The sequence below is a fragment of the Crocodylus siamensis genome, chromosome 3, assembly GCF_052110815.1.
Source record: "Crocodylus siamensis isolate JL-2025a chromosome 3, ASM5211081v1, whole genome shotgun sequence".
In the NCBI taxonomy this organism is placed as follows: domain Eukaryota; kingdom Metazoa; phylum Chordata; order Crocodylia; family Crocodylidae; genus Crocodylus; species Crocodylus siamensis.
The window spans coordinates 9,462,047-9,479,348 of NC_143397.1; the positions used below are offsets into that span (position 1 = coordinate 9,462,047).

Here is a 17,302-nt window from a genome sequence, read left to right on the forward strand (position 1 = left end):
TTTAAAGCAAGCATGTAGAAAAAACATTTAAAGCTGTGTCTATGCCCAAATCATCGAATCTTTCTGAATCTCTCTGAATTAATTCAGAGGGTTCTGATTGAAATCAGAGATTAAATGGTCTCCTGATTCGATTCAGAGTTTCTACAGTTTAATCGCTGATTCTCCGAATCAGCATTGACTCTTCATATTCAGATTTGGCTGAATCCAATCGAGACAGTGATCCAAATCAAATCACTGCCCCTGACTCAGGCTGAATCTGAATTCTAATTGAATACAGCCAGTTTTGCACACCCCTACTGCCTATTAGGGCATTGTGAAATTTCACAGGCAGTTTCTTTTCAACACCGTTTTGACTCATTTTGAGCTTAAAACAGGAAAGTCAAAATGAAATGGAGAGCTTTGAAAAGCCTCAATATGAAATGAGGCAAGTATAAAGGTTACAAAATTTTCAAAATGTTTCAAGTTTCGAAACTCAAGCTGGGCTTGCCTGCAAGGAAACAGAAATGAAAATAGGGAGGGGGAGGGGGAAGAGGAAAGAAGGGTGAGGAAGGAGTGCTCTCATTATTGACTGTGTAGCTGGCAAGTGGCTGTCATCCTTTCCTAAGGTCTCTTCCAATCCCAGTGCTCTGGGGGAGGGATAGAAAAACTGCACAGAAGGCAGCATTGTTTGAACTGCCCTGCTTTTTGCCTTGGTGTCAGTTGAGTGAGGATGCACCCGAACACACACAGTGTCACCCACCCATGTCATGAGTTTTGCCTGTCAGCAGCCAGAGGTGCAGGGCCACAGGAACTGTGTAACTGTCTCCTTGAAAGATGACAGGCTTCATGGCATCAGCAGGGGCTAGCAACCCTGCAGCTTTCACCCTGCTGCACCTTTACATACACAGCGTCACACACATCACGAGTGTTGCTTGTCCGTAGCTTGAGGTGCAGTTTCCCCCAAACCCCTGCACCTATCTCCTTGAAAGCTGCCAGGCTTTGTGGCCTCATCAGGGGCTAGCATGCCTGCAGTTTTGACCCCACTGTGGCTTAACACATATAAGTGATGTGAGTTTTTTCCTTCCAAGACTTTGAGTGGTTTCCCTGAAACCCTTGCACCTATCTCCTTGAAACTTGGCAGGCTTCATGCCCTCAGAAGGGGCTACCATTTCTGTATATTACATATAAATCAGACCAGAAATGACAAAGTTATAGGCTGTTTCAACCTTCCCCATTATAGCCTATGGGCAAAACGGTGAAAGAGCAGAACGAAACGGAACAGCAGTTTCAAATTGAAATGAAATTTGAAATTAAATGCTGTTCCATTGAAATGTTGAAGCACAAGTTGAAATGGAATGGTGCCATTGTGCACAGCCCTACTGCCTATGGCCCAGTTGATCCTGACATTTACCTCACTTCCCTAGTGAGGAGGTGGGAGGGAAAGGATAAAGCCAAGTTTTGCTCCTTCAGGGGGGGCACGTGCACCTCTGTGCACCCCCTACCAGTCACCTATGGTAATCACATTATGAAAAGCTGAGCAAAATGTGTCACTTTAAATCACGGTTGCAGGATTACAATGACAGCAACACGTCAAAGCTGAACAATCAATTAAATATGGAACAAACCAATTTCAGGAAACCATGTTCTGCTTGGGGTAAAAGGATCAAGACGGAGGCTTTTCAGATCTGCAGTTTTATTTGCATAGAGGTAAAATACATGCATTTAATAATAAAGGTGTTGAATAATTAAATACTTTTTTTTATAGGAACCATCCATTAAAGGGAGTGCATATATTTCTTGACAGTCTCATGCCCCTCTTGTGGAAATACGTTCTTTGGTTTTAGTTCTCCCTTCCTATTTTTTTTTCTCCTCTTTGCTGTTCCACAAGTGTGCGAAGAACAGCTGCTGCCTGATATAATGATTTTAATTGTTTGCATGCTATAAAACTCTTAAAAGCAATTTTAATTTTAACAGTAAATAGGTTTTATTGCTAAGTTATAGTGCTCCTTATAGCTATAAGATGGCAACGGGTGGTTAAGAGTATATTTGATTCTATATTGTTATGTCTCCTGTATCCACTGTATAATCAACGAAGTGATGCTATTTCACCCTCAGGATAGAAAAAGAAATACTAATGGAAGCAATTAAAACATATGAATAAAGCTGATACCTCTTTATTACCTTCCAGGTACATTCAAAGCTACCCAACACATTAAATAGTAATGATGCAGTTACACTTATTTTCCAGTTGACATGATCAGTTCACTGGCATAGCCCTATTTATTTTGTGCTTTGAAGTCCTTTCAATAAATTATTGTATTTGGAAAGTAAAGTAAACAAATGTATGAAACAACTGCATACTGAATCTAAAGAGAAGTGGATAGGAATGACATCCCAGGGACTAAGGCTTGGGACAGGGCAATATTACTTGTTCTTGGTTCTATCAAACACTTTGTAAGTCACTTAATCACAAATTCAACTCCACTTTTAGACAGATAAATAGAAAATTAAGTGGTTAACCTCAGTCATATAAGGGTCAATTTGGCCAGTGACCTTAGAATCATAAAGAAGTACGGCTGGAAGGGACCTCCAGAAGTCATCAAGTCTAACCCCCTGCCTGTGGCAGGATCATCCTTATCCAAACCACTGCAGTAGAGTAAGACTTTATAGATCCTACTCCACCAAGGAAGGAATGCAAAACTATGAAAGTCTCAAAAATGGAGGAGGAGAAAGGTGTTCTCACCTTTTAGCCCAATACCTTAATGTCTAGGTCATTTGTTTAGGCTGAGGGAGACCCCAGATGATACCTGCATAGCTAATATCTGCTTCATAAGTGCTGCTTATCTACACAAAGGGAAGCTTGATTTTGACTTTACAATTTGGAAATGCACACATTTACACTGATGGGATCACCCTTTGTATCACTGTAACCAAGGAAGAGACTGACAATGTGAACCCTTATATTGGTTTAACTTGTTTGAATTAGGTATAGAATTACTTGGGGAAAAATCAGGGATAAAATTATTCTAGGGTAATTCACATCAGTGTGTCACATCTCTGCAGTTAGCACAAGGCAAACTTGCTCTCTTACCAGGTAGTGGGAGGACACTGTAATAGCATCTACTGAAGGGCACCTATCTTTGGGTGACTGCTGGTCTGTCTGTTTAGCTCCCAACCTAATTTACATCAGTGTATAAAAACAATGTAAATCACTCTGGTATAAATGTGGTGTTTGTTTAGGTTCTTAGGCTGAAAATGTTAAGCATGGTTTCCAAAATTAGACAGCTACATGTGTATTCACAAAGGGACTCTCATAGGGATATAAAGGTAGAACTTAAGCACTGAATTTGCAGAAGCAATCTAGACTGATTGGCCCACAGACCACTAAAGCAGCTAAGTGCCTCCATTTTTTGGACTGGATTTTGACTTATGGCTTGTGTCTCAACTTGTGCATGTGCTCAGATGGAGTATCTACATCTCATTGTGTTCCAGTTGAGTGCTGGGGGGAGGGTGCCTAAAATCTACCTAAGTCCTGATCTGTTTGGTTTGTGGTAGAACACGTCTGACACTAGTAGAATTGGGGTCTATACAAATTACGTGCTGACCACCCTCCTCTACTGCAGTGAAACCTAGATCATCTACTGATGACACATTAAAACCCTTGAGAGCTTTCACCAGCAGTGCTTGCATCGAATCCTTGGGATCAAATGGGAGGATCGCTAGAACAGTGCGAGTGTCCTCCATGAAGCTGCATCCAAAAGCCTTGCTCTTGAGAAATCAATTTTGATGGACAGGCCACTGTGTCCAGATGTCCAAGAACTGCCTCCTTTGCCAGATTCTCTTTTCCTAGCTCTTTGTTGGCCAACACTCAAAGGGCGGCCAAAGGAAATGTACAAAGACACACTCAAGGTCACCCTGACACATGGAGGCATCGACATCAGCAGCTGGGAGGAAGCTGCTGACCATTCAGTGTGGTGCCATCTGGTCTACCAAAGCATGCACCACTTCAAGGCCCAATGACTCAATACTGAGAAAAAACAGTGGTGGCAGAGGAAGGACGAGGAGACCAACCCAGGGCTGTGAATCCTACTGCCCCATGCAACAACATGCCCCCATTGCCAAAGAATATGTGTATCCAGAATAGGGCTTCTCAGTCATCTGCGGACCCATCAAACCTGACGGAAGTCATCATTCACTCTTTGGTCTTCTTGGTAACAATGGTATTGTGCACCTGAAGCAAAAATACTTGCTAGTCAGACCATTCCCTGTAATGATAAAAGGCATCATTTAGAGATGCATCCAAATTTACAAGAGTTGGGAATTAAGGGATAGTCCCTCAATTAAGTTGGAGCTAGTTAGAGACAAAGGACTTGCAGAGGCTTGTCTACTCCTGCATGATATAAGTCATTCTTTAATTCTTCTAAATTATGTGTGCCTGTATTTATTGAACCTGAGGATCAAAACACTCCCTAAATGAGAAACCTGAGGTTGTAGCAAAAACTACTCATTTTTTTCTTTTTTTTTAAATGCATTCCCTCCCCTTCCCTAACCATTTCTAACTTTCTTTCTGACCTCTCTATCCCTTACAAGTAGTTATTAGTGGTATCAGGTAAGCTACGTTCTTATATTCCCTTTTGACAAGACCTCTTTTTTAATATTGTAAATAATGTTTTGTTAGGTTTGTATTGATTTTTTACTGTTGTATATTGCATTATTGTCATTTTTGTATTGATTTTTATTGTTTCATATGGATATTGTATGGTTTAGACCTGTGTCTGTAAGTGAACCAAAGTAATGTCAAGTTTCCATTTTGTATGTCAAGCCTCCATCTTGTGTCCTCTGCCTGGGCATCCCCTGTGTTGTAACTGTGTGACTCATGTACCTCTCCCATGTAAATTGGTTCCTGGATAAATGGGAGTGATTGGGAATGATTGAAGTAGCAGGCCTCTACTGAATGGCCTGTAACAACCAGGCCATCACTTCAATTGATTCATCCAGGAACCGCAGGCCTCACACAGGAACAGAGACAAAAACCCAGCATTTGAAAGACAAAAGACCCTGTAGAACCAGCAACTCTACTATTGTACCCCACCATTACAGGCACCAGAAACTGCACATCCCTACCTGGAGCACACATGCTCAGTCCACCAGAGGCTAACCCTTGCCTGGGCATGCCTCCTGTCACTAGGGTCACATAAGGTCTGCCCCTATAAAAAGGGGCAGTGAAGACAGACCCAGTGGGAATGCCATTTGTATCTGAACAGACCAGCTCCACATCACACTGCCTGTCCACCCCAGAGGCCCTCCCAGCAACCCCCTCTGGACAACACTGAGCTGAAGGAGACCCTGACTGGCTATCGAGGACCAATTTTCAGCCTGGGATAGCTAGATATCACCTGCACATTTGAACTCTCTCCCTCTCTCCTCCCAGACTTCAACACCTACACCAAACCTCTTTAACCCTGATGCCATTTTGTGTGTGTGTGTGTGTGTGCGCGCGCGCATCCGTGCATGTGTGCGCACAAAGGAACCAATAAAATATTGTGTCACCATCTCCCCTGGTCAGTAAAACCACTGTCATTTGTAACCCTGAGTTGGGTTGTATTTTACTGAGCCCTGGTCCCTTCCCCATCTTAAATTCTGGTCTCCATCTCTCTCAGCTTCCCCACCTTTTCCTACCAACTCTCAGCTTCTCTCTGTCCCTTCTTTGTTCCCCTGCCGCAGCCTCTTGGCCCCATTGCTTTCTTCCATCTCTCAGCCCCGCTGCTGCTGCTTTTTGCCTCCTCTATGTCCCTCCTCTGTTCCTCTGCTGCAGCCTCTTGGCCCTGTTGCTTTCTGCTAATTCCTAGTCCTGTTCTTGTCATCCACCCCCTTCTTCCCACATCTTTCCACAGCCCTTCCTGTCACTTATGTCACTCCTAACCTACTGGCCCCATTTCTGCTTTCTACCACCTTCTTCCCGTGTCTCTCTGCCGCTCCTCCTGTCACTCCCAGCCCTGCTCATTTCTGCCTCCTGCTGCCTCTCCCCCTCTTGGCCTTCTGTTCCCAACCTTTTCTGCCCCCACCTACCCTCTGTGTTCTACAGCTTTCCCCCACACCCTCTCTAGCTGCCCCTCCTCCCCCCCCCCCAGCCCTCTGGCCTGCCACCAACTTCTCTGCAGCTCATTTGGGATGCCTCACAGGTTTCCTGGCAGCTGGAGCCCTTCTCCCACTCCTGGCACTGGCAGCCCCTCCCCCTGTAACTTCCTGAGCTCCCCAGCAGTCCCTCTCCAGCACCCCCGGTTCCCAGAGCCAGCCACCAGTTTCCTCCACACCTTCTCTAGCTCCCCTGCATCCTCTGTCCCAGTTTCCCTCTCCCTGCTTACCTTTTGGCTCCCCCGTAGCTCGGAGTTTGGTCCCAGCTTCTGTGCCAGCTTCTCTCCAGCATCACTCCCCTGTTCTGCAGACTTTGGTTGTTGTCCTTTAATCAAGTAAGGTCAATTAACCTTAAGTAACCCCCAAACCTGAGTTCTTTAGCCCAGCTCTCCCTAGTCTACCAGTTCTAATCCCAGTCCTGGCAACTTTCACTCCCTACTCTTCCGCTTACTTACCTCAACCTTTCCCCAGGTATCCCAAATAAACCAAGCACATACATACATACATATCACAATACCCAAGTTAGGAATTCACCTGTGTATACATTTAGGTGAGTAGTATTATGTGAACTGATATACATATATGTTACTGCGTGCATGATATACGAATTAGTGATCTGTCTGAGTGTGCTGGGTGTGTAGGTACTGATAATTGATTCTGGTCTAATTTTTGGTCTGTATAATGTGTGTAGGTGTTTGAACTGGTGACAGGTGTGCATATGCCTAGGCTGGTAATTGACTCTATATGTGTGTATGTACCTAATTGATTTCTGTGTTTGTGTATGTGCAATTGGACACTGTGCCCTCCTGTTTCGCAGTGCAATTTTGAGATCCTGGGACCTGGCCTGACCCCACAGGGCAACAAGGTATCCTCAGGGGATTCGAATGCATGTATCCCACCCAGACTGGGTTCTCTCCCACCTTTTCTGGTGAAGCTGGGCATTGGACAGCCAACAGTGCAAGATTCATGGGATCAGAAGCAGAGCAAGCGGAGGGTAATTCTGCCCCCATAGGCGCAATGATGCTGGCATTCCCCTGGGAGGAGGCAGAGATGAATTTTGGTGCCAGGGTTATTTCCATGTTTTAAGCAATGTAAGATACAGAAACAGTCTTGGAAAGGGCTGTCCTTAATCTTCATGTCATCTGTAAACATTATCAGGAATTATTTTTATTTTCTAAACCCCTATCATAAGAGGAATGTTAAACGGCATACAAGGAAGAACTGATCCTCGCAGGACCCATGCAGAATATGTTCATTTGGGGATGATTCCTTGTTTACAATTATATTTTAAGATACATAAATTAGACCCCTCTGAAACCAAGCTGCATTTTACCGGTATCATTTCCTAATGAAAACTTTCCATAATATTGAGTCAAATGTTATATGTAAGTCTAAGTTTATTGCAAAAACACTATTACCTTTATCAAACAAAATTGTAATCTCATTGAAAAAAGAAAAAAAGAGATCAAATTAGTTTGACAAGATCTATTTTCTATAAAACCCTGTTCATTGGCATTAATTATATTGCCCTCTTTTATTTCTATAATAATTGAGCCATGTATCAACTCTTCCATTATTTTTCCCAGAATCAATGTCAGGCTGACAGGCCTATAATTATCTAGGTCATCCTATTTACCTTTTAAATTATTGCCACAACATTAGCTTTCCTCTCATCCATTGGAACTTCCCCAGTGATCCAAGACATATTGAAAATCAACATTAGCACTCCAGAGAGCTCCTCTGTCAGCTCTTTTAAAATTTTCAGATACAAGTTATCCAAATTTGCTGATTTAAAAACATTAATAGCTGTGGATAATGGTTGTTGTGAATACCTTTTCAAATGGAATCTTATATGAATGCATCATCATTTCCCTCCCCCCACCCCAAATTTTATTGAATGGTATCTTTTCTATATTATTATTTCTATCCAGTAGTGGGTTAATACCACTGTTAGGATTTTAAAAGCTCCTTAATTTCCTTAATTGCATTGCAATGACCATTGATTTTCTTTTCTTATTCTTTAGTTTCCATTGGTATTTTTTTACAGTTCCTATCTAAATTTTATTCACTGCTTTTACCTTCCTTTTTCTTCCCTGGCCATTTATTATGAGTAGGTGCTTATGGATCTCATTTTCCCATATTGCAGTCTTTGACAGACACCAACACACACTTCATTTTGTGCCCAGTAGGTTAGGGCATTGGTCTATAACAGGAGTGCTCAAACCCCAGCCTGCAGGCCTGATCTGGCTGGTGGCACTGTCTCACATGGACCATGGGGCTCCCTGTGAAACTTGGCAGTGGAGAAGCAATGACACCACTCCCCTGCTGCCAAATTTCCAGACCCACAGGGTGCTGTGGACCTTGCACACTGGATCAAGCAAACAGTCTCAGTGTACAGGGCCAGGAGAGGGCAATGCCAAACCCCATTGCCCAATCCTGGTGTGGGGGGCTGAGAGGAGGTGTGCAAGAGCCAGAAGGGTGTGGAACCAGGTCCCTAGGGACCATTTCTGGTGCCCAAGGGCCAGGAGAGGTGGTGGCTAGGTCCCAGAATCAAATCCTGATGTGGTGGGCTTTATCCAGCCTGTGGACTACTGCCACTCATCTGTGGGGCCAAACCCCTGAGCACCACCCATCTATAAGTATGATCAGAATCAGGTAGTGCCATTTTTAAGTAGAATGCTGTTACACCTCCCCTTGAACCCATTGTTCCTATTTAAATAAGCTATAACTATTATTTTTAACATCCTAAGAATGTAAATCTTTCCACCAATTTTAATAGTACAATCAAATTGAATGCATATTCATAAATGAGCAATTCTAAGTTGTGTTGTTTATTTCGCAGGTTGTTGGTCTCCCTACATCTGTGATTCTCAGTCAGGGTGCTGTATCTCCCTGCTAAGAGCTGGAATTTTCTGAGGGGTGCCTCTAGGCTAAAAAGGAATGCCTCGACTCTTAAAAGTTTCTACCCCCAGCATGTGTGCCCTGTTGGCTGTCCCTTCTACTGGTGAGGGGGGACACTTACTTTGGGGACACCTTTGGGGATACCTGGAAAAAAATATATATAGTGGTGTTTCATTTTAATCATGGAAAAATGTGGATTTGGGGTTAGTTTTTTTTTTTTAAATCAGAACCTTTGGGATTTTTTTTTAAATCAGAGAAAACCAGAATCCCTGGTGATCAGCCCTGTTGCATATAAGATTTGAGGTTGGATTGATTTCCTCCCTGTCACTTCCATATGTTTCTTTTCTTTTCCCTTCCTGATACAATGTGCATTTTTGCCTTCTTATCTTATTTCTCCTTCTCCCTTTCAATTTCTCCCACAGTGGTAATTACTGGGGAAAAACATTTAAACTTTTGTAAGAACAGAAGCTTGTTTTGAAACATGAGAGAATTAAAATCAGGAGAATCTCAAGTAATCACAGAAAAATAGAATTACAGGGCTGGAAGGTACCTCAAGAGATCATCAAGTCCAGCCCATCATGCTGAAGAATGATCAGTGTATTTCAATGCCTTCTGCAATAGAGTTTGTACTCTAAGAACTGTTTATTCATACATAATAACCATGTAAGTTTTAAACTTAAATTCAGAGAAAAGGAACTAAGTTCTGGGAAATATTTTATGGATTTAATTAAAATATTGTATCTGACAAGAAATATCAGCTGAGCAGACTGTAAACCTATTTTTCTTTTACCTCTGTTTTATTAAATTCAAATACTTGTTATGTGTTATTGCCATATCACCAGTGAAAAAGGGTAGTAAGACACATGTTATGATGGATTTTTATTGCCAGTCTTGCTGTCAACAACCAATATTGGGCTGTCACAGTAAAGCACAGACTATTCATTTAGGTCAATGCAGCTTTCTCCATGCATACAGGGAAAATGAATGAATGGAATTATATTAGGCATAATTTTAGATACTTATAAGGGTATGGGCACATGTAACACAGCTATTTAAAAGCAGTTTAAGTCTGATTGAATAGGCACAAGAGCCTGGTAAACAGGTTAAAAGCTGTTTGGAATAGGTCAAAAATATAACTAGAAAATCAGTAGTCTGTAATTCACAGGTTCTCAGCCTTTTTAGACTCAAGGCATCCCTTGGAAAATACCGGGGTGGGGGGGGTTGTTTGTTTTTTTTGACTACAGAAAAATCAGAGAGCAATTCTGTTGCAGAGAACTCAGAAAGACCACTACAGGGCAGAATGATTTTTTTTTCCTGTTTGAAATCTCTGGGTTGGTCTTGCGAACCATGTTTGCACACTTAACATTGTGTGACACACCCCACACGACCCTTGAAAGGATGTCGAGGCACCCCACCTGGTTAAGAATCTTAGCTGTAAATAGAAGCTGCGTTTGTCAAAGGAGAAAGCCTTATTTCCTAGGATCCTACAAAGGTACAGAGATATATTATTCCACTTCAAGTCCCCTCTGAAGTATGTGGAAGAAAATGTGCTAACATTTTTTCCAGGGAAATGGCCATGTGTATCCATAGGGTTATTGCAGGACACTCCATGGGCAAGCTGGCCAGACTGTGTGTTCTCTCTCTCACTACCTACTGGCAGAGAAGCAGCAATGGAAGTTGAAGGGACAATGTATATAAATGACTAAGTTGCATCTGTTCTGATTTGAGTAAAACTCTGGGACAAATAAGCTCGTGTCAGATAAGGTCTCTATTTAGGGCCATACTCTTTTGACTGGTTCATTGTGAACCAAATCTTTGTAACACGTGGATAGCAAGTGCTCCATGACACATGTAGCTGGTTGATCCTCCAGGCACCCTAAACTGCATCCGTGCTCACCTCCCCTCACCCCGCCCCCGCCCAAATACAGTGCCGTGAATGGCTGCCTAAGTACACAGCTAGAACTCTACTGCCATCTTCCCCCCTCCCCCCTCCCTGTTTTTTTGGCACTTTTTACCAATAGACTCCATTATACTCTTGGCACAAAACAGCAATAGCAACTTATGGGCCATGTCTACACAAGATGCTGACTGTGCAGTAGCGTTATGTGGTATGAAGCATGACACACCACTACCGTGCAGTAGTAATGAGCTACTGCTCAGTCAGCATCACCAAAAAGCTGTTTGGGATGCTGTTCAGCAGTAACTCTGGTTACGGCCCAGTCATTTAGTACTAAGTCAGAGTCTCATGTAGACACAGCCACTATGTCCTCGCTCCCTACTCAACTGTTCCCCGTCCTCATTCCCCACTCCCCTCCCCAAACCCTGGGAGCCCAAAAATGTGAGTCCAAGCACTTCCCCCTCTCACTCCAAGTCAGGCAAGCATACTGCATATTTTGGGTAATTGCAAGGTATGGACATTTATTGAATTTATGTTGAGGAAATAAGGGAAAGCAAAAAAGTGAAAATACCCACAGTCCCGAGGAATCAGGAATAACTTTAAGGAACATATCCTACATTCACTGATCATGAACTATGATCCAGATTCAGCAAAATATGTAAGCACATGTTTAAAGGCCTTGTTACACTTTCCACTTAGAACATGCTAATCATCACTGGTGCAAAAATTAGCACATGGTTTGAGAAGTCACATGTTAAGGGTTAATGCCCCCTCCAACCTGCACTGCTCTGACCTGCCCATAGACGGATGGTGAGTAGGGGCATGACTGAGAGCCATGCTGGCTCTGTGTCTTCTCAGCTCACCTGCTGTCAGGGACAGGGTAGGTTTTTGGGCAGATGGGGGTTGGTAGGCTCTTGTGTGACTTAACTGGGTCCCTGCTGCACCCCTCAGCTTGAATCGAGTCCACTGCATCCTCTCACCAGCCACCAGCTTGCATCAGGACTGTTGCTGTCCTTCCCATCCCCACTGCCCCCATGGCTCCCTCTTTGCTGCTTGAGGATCACCATCTGGCCCCGCTGGACCTCACAGCTCGCTTCCCTCCTCGTGTCCCCTAGCATATCTGCAGCTCCTGGCATGGTTCCAGAAGAGCAAGCAGGGAAGGAGGACCTTCCTACTGCCACTGCTGCTGCCACTACTGCCACCATCACCACTGCCAAGTAGTGGCTGCTCTCTGGGCTATCCCATTGAAGAGAGTGGTGGCAGCAGCAATAGCAACAGCAACAGCAATAAGAGGGCTTCTCTTTCGTGCTTGCTCCACTGGGACAGTGCCTGGAACTGCATGTAAGCTGGGAGCTGCTGGGAGTGGGGGCAGTGAGTGGGGATCTAGAGTGCAGGATGGTGTGGGCCCAGTTTGGGGAGGGCGAAGGGGGCAGGTAGCACTGCTGGCCTGATGCAGGTGGACAGCCATGATGCAACTGATTCAGGCTGGCAGGAGGGGCATGATGGACCCTATGAGTGGCGGGCACTGGCTACTCCCCCCGCACCCCTGTATCAGGCTCACCCATCTGCACCCCAGATCACCACTGATTGCTCCCCTGCCCCACAGCTCCCACTTTACCTGCAGCTCCCAGTAGAGCAAGCAGGGAACAGGAACCTACCCACTGCCATTGCTTTCTACTGAGGCTCAGCAGCGGTGGTGGTGGTGGCAGATGGATTTCCCTTCCCTGCTTGCTCCTCCAAGACAGTGCCAAGAGCTGCAGGTGAGCTGCAAGGGGAAAGGGGCAGACAGGGAGACCTAGGGGCTGCGGGCAGGGGGGTGGTATGGAGAGTCCAGAGGAGCCGAGGAGGAGCCCCAGAGTTGGGGAGTATAGACGGGGCAAGATCTGGGGCCTGGGAAGTGCCTGAAATGGAAGGATAAATGGGATTCTTGCCCTTTAGGTGCTACCCCACAGTCATTCTGGGAGAAAACAGAACAGCTGGGAATGGTGCCTTCTGGGATGGTGGAGGACCACTCACAACTGTTTTGGAGCCTGTGGAGCAGTAATACAAGCTACCCCAAAACAATTAAAGATAATCCTCAGTGGAAAAGGATTATCTCTGAGCCACTTAGAGCGTCCTTAGCACATGTTTCCCTGTCCTAATGTGCAGACACTTCTGTTTTAAGGGCCCTTAATATGTATGTAAGTTAATGTCTAACAACTCTCTAGGATTAAGTACATGTTTAAATCCAGTAGTCACTTAAGTTTGCATGTAGTGTTAAAATCAATTAATCTTTTTTTTCAATTATTTAAATTACAAAATTCACCACTTTAAATGTTGTGTCATGACTCAAAATAGGATACAAAGTCCTAAATTATAGGATAATTATAGCATATATTCATTTTAGAGGAACAGAACAGATTCAGAGTCCCTAAGAGATGTTCTAATTTGAAGTAAACTTTATTCTTGGCTTTTCTGTGTGAAGGCTAGAGAAAAGAATGAGCTGGTTTGAGATGTACTGTATCCGAGCATGTTGGAACAAGGGATATGTAAGGACAAGGTGAGGTTGAATGTCCTGTATTTTGATACTGAGAAGGCATTTGGAGAGAGAACTATAGATGTTTGACAGAGGAAGGTCATTGAAGGTTGCTAATAAAGGTGTAGGTAATATTATCCCTCACATCTCTGTAGGCTAATGATAGGAGTACAAAGGTTGACCTTTTTAATATAATGGTTGACATTTCATTTTTTTTAAACAACTTTTTTTTTTGGCTTGATTTTTTTTTTTAATCTTCATCTCTGTTGTACCCACCCTCCAATATCTGATATAAAAAAGGTGGTCAGGGGAATTACATTTTTCTATTACCGTTTTAAACTGTATCCAATAGAAAAAGGCCTTTTTAAATTTTTTGTCAGAGCCTCGGTTAGAAAATATGTTCGTTTCCTTGCTTTATCATTTCTCTGACTTCCTCCTTTCACTTTTGTTCAATTGTTGTTTGAGTAATCACATCATAAGTAGTTCCTAGAAATCTACATTGGATTATGAAATCCTAGAATGTGATAGCAACAGCAAAAGGAACAGTCCACAATTACATATGCAGCTATTGTCTTGACATGAAAAAGCCTAGTAAGATCTGTGCCCTGTGCATGCCAGACCATTTTTATTGGGTAGGTACTAATAAATGAAGGGGGTTGGGAGAGAAGAGATCAATGGAGTGAGGTAGTTCATGGTGTTGATCCTTACTGAATAAGAAGCTTCAATGGGCATGTCTATATGTGAAATTAATGCAAAGCAATAAAGTCTGGGGTTTATTGCTCTGGAGTTTATTGCCCCCAGTGCACCCTTTGAACATGCACCTGGGAGTACAGTATGATGACCTAGGTTGGAACAGCCCCAGCTGGCAGGGGGCCCTGTGGGTTAGTCTGCTAGCCTGGGGCTGCTCTCACCCGCCTCACTGTGCTGTGAAGGGCTGGCTGGTGCACAAGACCCCACAGTGAAGCACCCTTGTGTCCCAGACAGCTGCATTAGCATCTATACGTGTGGTGCTGTGAAGTAAAAAACTCTACAGAAGGACAGTACTTGTATTTACAAGCATTACCCTGCTGCAGTGTTTATTAGTTTACTCCTGCCCAATAGCTCTGCACGTATAGATGCTGAGACATTTACTGCAGAGTTAATTAGTCTACTCGGTAGCAAATATCTCATATAGCCGCTCCCGATGTTTATTAGCTCACCAAAGCAATTATATGACATTTTTGCCTACAATACCAGGGGACCACTGGCTTCAGTAACCTAGGTGGTCCTGTTTTTATGTTTCTAATAAACACCTATACAGGAGGATCAAAATACACATGGATAGACAGCAGTGGGAGAGTTTCTGCCTTACTGGAAGCTAAGAGCAATCCCATTCTGTCACATGTGGAAATAGAATTTAAAATTGTACATCAAAATGACACTCCCATGGCTATGTCAGTGGCACTTGGGGGAAAGGTGTGATAGCATTTGTCCCAAAGTCTTCCTACATTTTCAGCACAGTCAGTGAACCTCTGAGGCATATTGTGCTTTGCCTTACAGAACTGCACAGCTCTCTGATTCATTTAAAGGAGCATCACTTAGTTGTTTCCAGATACAGATCCTCTATTACCCAGGAAGCATGTAATGATCCATCCTTTCCAAGCTATGGGGGGAAAGCAGGGTTAATCTGTGCTAAAATGTATCCATCTGGTCCGGTCATATTTCTATTTCCTTCTGAATGAATAACGTAGACATCTTAGCAGGCTTTCTGACCTAAGGAGTGAGACATCGACCCATATGACTGTAGAAGGCCAGAAAATACTTAATATTATCCATGTCCATGCTTTATTATCTAGAAGGAAAGTCAAAGACCTTGAGGCTAGCTACTTGCCATTTTCCAGGTTTCATTCTTCACTCCTGAAATGCAAATACACACTCTATTTTCAAGGAGGCTGGGTAATATCTTCCAAGGGGCCTTCCATGCATTAATTAGTGTTATAATGAGGACCCTCACTGGAGGACTTACCAAATGATACACTGTGGGTATTGATTCCAGCTCCACAGGGAGGAAATACCCAACAGATGGGGCACGATGTGAAGCAGTCTTGCCCCCCAATACTGCACATACAATTTTTCATTGTTTCTAATTCCCATATTGATCAATGCACTCAAAGTCTTTCTCCCTCCCCTCTGGCCCTAGGTGGAAGGTGGGGGCAGAGAGGTGGGGCTTATATGGCATTTATACACTTCCAGGGTGAAAACAAATTTCAAAAGTGTAAAAAATTCATGCCTGTGTGATTGCATTGAATAACTTTTAAGCATGTGTAGTAGGTCAGAGTTGTATAGAGGGAAAATGTGGATGCCTCAGAAATTATCTGTTTTCATGGGATACAAGTCACTACTCAGGATGATGGAGTAGAAAGTTGTTTTGAATTCAGAAGCTTAAAAAAATGAGTAAACAGCACTCAGACTTTTAGTGCAGAAGCTGAATTTAGCCCAGAGATATGTGTGCTATATAAAGAAGTGCAAAACGCATATTAGGATCTTTTATACAAATAACTGTACTATCACTGAAAGAGGAAAGTCTGCATGGAGAAAACCAGAAGATTTACTGAATAAAGGCTTTATAAAAAAATCCTTGTAGCATTCAGAATATTATTTGCAGTGTGTTATGCAATCTATAATGATTCCTGCATTAAAATGATGGTTTCTTCTATTTTCTTCATTGTCTCTTTTTTTGCAAGAAACTTTACGTAGTGTCTTCTGAACTGAACTTTAATTGGGAAGTATCCAAATTTGTTATCAGGGTTATACATGTAATAGTCCTGAGGTTTAACTGCATAAAAATGACTAAAAGTAAGCATTCTAGCCTGTGCTTTGGCAAAGAAGCTCAGGTACAGAAAAAAAAAGAAAGTATAAGTTACACGTAACATTGATTTCACTGCCATCAACCCCATTGCATGTGCAAAGTGGCATGATGTCACAGGCTAACGTCACATTTCTCTGTGGTTATGATAAAACTGCACCTAAGCTGTAGCCTTCATTTCTGTGTATCTCATTAACAGAAATACATTGACAAATGAGAGAGGATTTATTTAACAGAAATGATCAGGAGGTGGGAAAGTTAAGTTTATGACATGACATTAAGAGCTAATGCCAGACCCTACTTTCCATTACACGAGTGTAATTGAAACTCTACTGATTTGAACTGAATCACTCTGGAGATCAAGTAATTTAACTCAGAGGAGACCTGTTGCCTGAATATACATATATTTTAACCAAGAGGCAAATTCTATCACCCTCAATCAAGCTGTGCAGCTTCCTAAAGACACTTGAAATCGGTGGACTCAACATGCAATATGGTCCTGCCTATTGCCAGTGAGGGTGATAGAACTGGGCTGTATGTAGGTGAAAATAAATAACACGTGTATGGATCTCTCCCAGTTGCAATCTCCAAATTCATCTATGCATGAATGACAACAGTTAAATCAAGAATGAGTTTGTCTTTATGGAGAGCAAGGAGTAACTCAAGTTTGTAGAAGGATTATAAGGGGACAAGAGCATTAAAGGAAAATATAATAATAAAATATGGTCCTTACAGAGTGCCGAGGGCTTCAGAACCTTTTTTACCCTTGAAATTGAACACATCTGAAAGATGAATATGTTTGTTTCATGAATGGACTAAATAAGCCAGGAAATTGTATGACAAAGCTAATGGTAGACCCCTGTTCTCCTGAAATGACTCTGTACTGTAATGTAAAAGTAATTCAGGGCAACATTATTTCTTACAACTAACTCTGCTGACCTCAGCAGAGAAGGACTGTGCTCAAAATCCAAATGTGGCTCCCTAATTCTCTGCCTGGCCCCAGTTCCATATATACATTAGGTGAACCCAG

At 42.9% G+C, this 17,302-nt stretch overlaps 1 long non-coding RNA gene across 1 annotated transcript in view; it reads right to left on the minus strand.

The window, feature by feature from the left end:
• Window positions 1-6,355: 6,355 nt before the first annotated feature.
• The window catches only part of LOC149867970 (uncharacterized), a 93,925-nt gene continuing 82,978 nt past the window's right edge, over window positions 6,356-17,302 (minus strand). Inside the window, exon 3 of the long non-coding RNA XR_016440939.1 lies at window positions 6,356-6,439. This is a non-coding gene — a long non-coding RNA (uncharacterized LOC149867970). The remainder of the gene's footprint in view (window positions 6,440-17,302) is intronic.